This window comes from Hipposideros armiger, unplaced genomic scaffold (genome assembly GCF_001890085.2).
Source record: "Hipposideros armiger isolate ML-2016 unplaced genomic scaffold, ASM189008v1 scaffold_47, whole genome shotgun sequence".
Taxonomy (NCBI): domain Eukaryota; kingdom Metazoa; phylum Chordata; class Mammalia; order Chiroptera; family Hipposideridae; genus Hipposideros; species Hipposideros armiger.
In genome coordinates this window covers 2,116,124-2,121,831 of record NW_017731397.1, presented here as the reverse complement: position 1 = coordinate 2,121,831, position 5,708 = coordinate 2,116,124, and positions in this window count along the sequence as shown.

Here is a 5,708-nt window from a genome sequence, read left to right as displayed (position 1 = left end):
AGTTATTTTTAACAGGTGGAATCTAAGTTTTGGCTGAAATGTGTTTTTATTTCCACAGATCCCATCCCCTCCCACCTTCTCAGGAACTCGACATTACCTCTCTTATGTTCAAGCCCTCAATCTCCACTGTTTCCTTCCCATTTTCTTTTCAACATGCTCAAGACTCTCCCATTTAAGTTTTTAAAAATTCCCTCACTCCATATTCCCTTCCAGCTACTGCTGCCTTTTGTCTTCACCTTGACAAACAAGCTTGTCACTACCAAAAAGAATTGTCTTTATTCCACTAGGTCGTTTCCCACCCTTCCTTAACCCACTTCATTCTGGAAGCTGTCCCCATAACACCGAAACAGGTTGCATTAATATCACACATAATGTGCTGTAGACAGACAAATCCATCTTCATATTCATGCACGTCCCATGGACGCTAACCTGGTTTCTGACCACATCCCATTGTTTGCCTGTATCTCAAGAGATCCATGAAAAGGAATTTGAATTTTGTCCATGATTGAAGAATTCACTCACTTACCTGATTGATACCCAGCTACTTCAAAAAACATTGCAACATTTTTGAGGGGCCTAACAGTTGAGGTGGGGGATGCCATTTGAAGATTACTGTTGTGCCAATTATCAAGTTGGTTCTAAATTCACCCTTGTTACCTGCTCTGCGAAAATGCATCTGGGTCCTTTGAAATGTTTTTCCTTTGGCAGCTGGAATGATTTAAGCCTTGTTAGTAGAAGGTGCTGGAGAGACATTGCAAGAGGACAGGATTCCCATGTACCCACTCAACAGACTCCTGAAGTGCACATGACTTGTGTCCAGCAACTGCTGCCCACTCAGCTTTCCCGTGTCCACTTCCTGATTCCTGCAGTGCATGGTAGCTGGTAACATCCCGCACCCAGCAACTTTACCCCCAGCAATTCCCCTCTGGGCAGTTTTGTGGGGAGTGCCTACAGGGAGATCCTTTGCCATGAACAACTTTTCCCAGAATCCTATAGGGCAGATTTGCCGCAAGTTCCAGAAGGCAGATTTCCAGTAAGTTCCACATAGTGAATGTCCAAGTTCCACAAGGTGATTTTCCAGTAAGTTCCACCAGCTCAGAAACACAGGGACTTCTCTGTGAGACTTCTTCATTCAGTGACACATGGCCATGGGTCTCCACGGTCTGGATCTCAGTCCTGGAGGTGCTCTTGCTTGGGCATGTATCTCAGCCATGGGAGTAATGTCTGCTCCTTATTTCTGCTATTCTTAGAGTCTTTAGAGTTCCCTTTACTCCTTACTAGCCTAGTTACTCCAATCCCCTGTTCCAGTTAATAAGTCTTTATATATTAAACATTGCCTGTTGAACTCACTGTTTGTTTCTCTCTACTGATTGGACTCAGACGGATACAACCAATAATACACCCCTTCCTTTAGCTTCATAGGTAGAACCTGTCTTGATTATTTTTTTCTTCTTCAGTGAGTTAATTTAGTTCGGACCAGCGAGGGTTATTTCCATGTAGCTCTTTTTTGTACTGTAATTTTGTACTGCTCTTTGATGTTAATTATGATGCATAGGAGCTAGAATTTCTTCTGTAACATATAGTTTAGGTTGTAGAATTTAATGAACGATGATTTATTGACATTCAGCATTGGGTTTCCTAGATGAAAGAAATGCCTTTATTCCCAGGGGAGCCCATGGCTGTGCTGATCCTGCCACGAGGACAAAAGAAAAAATGAAATTATTACTAAGTACTTACGTCGAGCATCTTTAGAAAGTGATTTATAATACATTGTATTAGTTAATTGTGAAAATTGACTTTGAGATTGGTTAGTGTGACATAGCAGGTTCTAAGATGCTGAAAGTAGACAAAATTCTTCTTGCATCCTTCCTTTTCTACCCTTTTCCCACCCTTTCGGGTACCCTTTCCCAAGCTCAACCACCCCATCCCTCAGGTACCAAGCAATCTTGTCCAGGGAAAATAAAGAAACTGATTCTCAATATTAATCTCTGTGACTATGAGGAAGTTAATGTATGTATGAGAATCTCAAAATAAGACTTGTGAGCATAAAGCAATGAGCTTGTCATGGTAGTTTTTCATGCATCCATGAGAAAGACCTCTTTAGGCAAGGGACTCTCCTTGTGTTTTTTAAATCACAATTGCTGTCATTCCAGAACCTTCTTTTACCCCCTATCCCCTTCCTATTCTCTTACTATCTTTTCTTCTTCTTCCCTTCCCAACTTAACTTCTGTAAAGACCAATCTATATGACAAGATAACATATTTGAAACTGTAACCTATTTTTTCTTGGTATATTCCCCTTCTATAGCTTGCCACTTTCCCAACCCTTGCATCCTATCAAACCCATAGGTTTGTTGACTTGGGGAAGGGAGGTAGAAGGAAAATCTTTATGACTTTTGTTTCCAAAATCTCAAGCCCAAAATGGGGAGAGGATTTAGGTCACAGAGAAAATGACTTGAAAAGGATCCTGAGGCGGGGGGATAAAGGTGGAGGGAGAACAGGTAGCAATGCCCCTCCCCAACTCCAGAAATAGATTTCTGTGAGCTGAAGGAAAGTGGAAGGATACATCTAGGTGAACAATGCCACCCAACCTGTCTAACCTTCCTGTGTCTCCAAATATCTCCTGCCCCATCTCAGTATTGAGTAATATTGCCAAACCTGACAAAACTGGAATTGGGGAACTCAAAATGAAAATTGAATTGGTAGAATATATCAACACATTTTTTCTTACAGATGAATCATGTGCTAATATTCACTCACCTTGTACCCCCACTTCTTCACTGACCATTCATTTCTCACCGCCATGCAATGTGTTCAACAACCCCAGTCCACTAAGAGGTCCTATGATAAGGTCATGAAGAACCCTCAGATTTCCCAACCTAATTTTTAATTCTCAGATCTTATCCCACAAACTTTTTATTCAACAGGTCGATATTAATGCTATTGTCCACTCCTTCCTTCTTGAAACTTTTTCCTCCTCTCCATAACACAATTACGTCTGGGTCTTTGCTTTCTCTGAATACTCCTCAATTTCATTTGCGGGCTTCTCATACTGATTTTCCTCAGAGTCCAATCTTCTGTCCCTTGAGCTTTAAATTCTTTCCTATTATTATTCCTATTGGCAACTGCCAACTATGCTAACACTTTTAATAACTACCAGATCTCCAGCCCAGGCTTTCTTCGTGACATCAGCGCCATATACACAGTGCCACATGGATGTTATACAAACATCTTAAACTCCAAGTCCTGGCAGGAAACAGATACCACACTAAGGAAGTCACTGAAGAGGATTTTAGAGAAGGGAGTTAAGAGATTCGATAAGAGTTCTCGAGCAACAGAGGGGAAGTTGTTATCCCCAGTAGATCTAAAGAGGTTGGGGAAGATGTTACCTGCGTGAGGAAAGGCTGCCTGACAGAAGATGTGGCCACGCTCATGACCAGACTGTGGCCTGTCTCCGTAGTCTCTTGCTGATGCCACCCGTTGTCCAAGCCCAACCTCTAACCAGAGGTCAGAGGAGTGTAGGTGATTCAGTCCACAGCGGTCAACTTCCTGGGGCACAAAGCAGCGGGACAAAGGGTGGAGGATAGTTCTGGTCAGACAAATGGAAAATCCTTAGCCCATCTCCTCAGTGAAGGGCACCACCGATGACCCAGTCTCGCTAACCAGGAACCTGGGAGTTTCTCTCAACTCCTTTCTTCCTTACTCACTGTATCCAATCACTCACCAAATCCTGTGCACATTACTTTCTGAATGTTTCTCGCATTCATCCCCTCTTTGCCATTTCCTACCAGTGCTGCAGCTCATATCTGTCTCTTATCCACTCTCTCAGCTTCTGGCTTCCAACCATCCCTTCACATTGCTACTGAAGTTATCTTTCTAAAAGGCTAAGCTTGAAGTACTTTAATGGCAGGACCATGCCTTCCCCCCCCCCCCCCCAGTTTTTAATTTAAAAAATTTTTAATTCCAAAATTACATAATTGTAATTAAATTGACCATAAAAATCATACACCATAATTCTAAGCTGCATTGATGTGTTAAATAAAATGTGAAATCCTCTAAAGATGTAATTATTGTTAATAATTTGGTTTTATTTTTCCAGATAGGTTATTCTCCCCTTGCTTTATTGAAGTGATTGACAGATAGTTTTGTTGTTGTTGTTGTTGTTGTTGTTTACTTTTTTTTTATAGTCTCAGAGGAAGTTTCAAACAATAGTACAGAGAGTCCCCTTACACTTCACCCAGTGTTGAGAGTTAAATTGTGTCCCCCAAAAAGATACTTTCAAGTACTAATCCTGGGTACCTATAAATGCACCCTTGTTTGGAAATAAGGTCTTTTCAGATATAGTCAAGTTAAACGAAGGCATACTAATCCAATGCCTGATGTCCTTATAAGAGGAGGGCAATTTGGACACGCACAGAGACCACCATGTCACAATAGAGGCAGACATTGGAGAGATGGATGTACAAGCCCAGGAAGGACAAGAATTGCTGGCAACCACTAGAAACGGGAAGAGGCAAAGACGGATCCTCTTCTAAAGCCTTCAGAAAGAGTTGCCATGCCAACACCTTGATTTCAGACTTCAAGCCTCCAGAAATGTGAGAGAGTAATTTCTGTTGTTTTAAGTCCACCCAGCTTGTGGCAATTTATTACAGCAGCCCTAATAAACTAATACACTCAGCTTCCCTCAATGGTAATATTTAATTTAACTATGGTACAATATCTAAGCAAGGAAATTAACATTAGCACAATACTGTTAATTTAGACTATAGGCCTTGTTCAGATTTCACCCCAGACTGTTTTTTTTTAATCATAGAGAAGTATACATGCGTGCGCGCGCGCGCGCGCGCGCACACACACACACACACACACACACCATGCAACACTTCCATTGCTTTTTAAGTTCCTTAGTTCTCAGTTTAGAGAAAGTTTAATCATTGGTAAAAAGGATTTTCATGTAAAGCACACCCTCAAATCAAGTAAAAGACTATCCTATGGATGGAGAATATGGATTAAAAGATATAAATAGGCAATTCACAGAAAGAAAAATATAAATGGTCAAGGAGCACATGAAAAAATGCTGAGCTTAACTGATGATCAGGGAAATGTAAATTAAAATCACAATAAAATATTTTTTGCCATCTGATTGTCACAAATGTAGAGACTTATAAGATGGAGATACTTATATTCTATTAGGTATATGGGATGCAAATTGGTACAAAATTTTTTAGAAGACAATTTAGAAGTATCTATAAAATTTAAGATGTTGGTACAATTTGACCCAACAATTATATTTCTAGGACTCTTGGAAATACTTACACATATGTTCAAAGATAATACCTAAGAGGACATTTGTTAAGATATTGTTTTGAATAGGGAAAATATTGTTTGAATAGGTTGCATTAACTTTGATATGCCCATATTATGCAGCTGTTTAAAGAATGAATTAGACAAATATATTCACATATATTGATATGTGAATAAAAAAATCAGTAGAACAATAGGCATCTAAGAGGCTGTATTGAAAGAGCATAGGCTTTACTTGGACTCATAATCCTGGCTCTACCACTTACTAGCCCTGAGAACTTGCATAATTTAAATAATTCACTTAACCTTTGGAACTTTAGTTCCTCATGGGAAAATGAAAACAGTAATGTTTGTATCTATTTCATAGGGCTGTTGTGAGCATTAAATTAGTTAATTCACATAAGC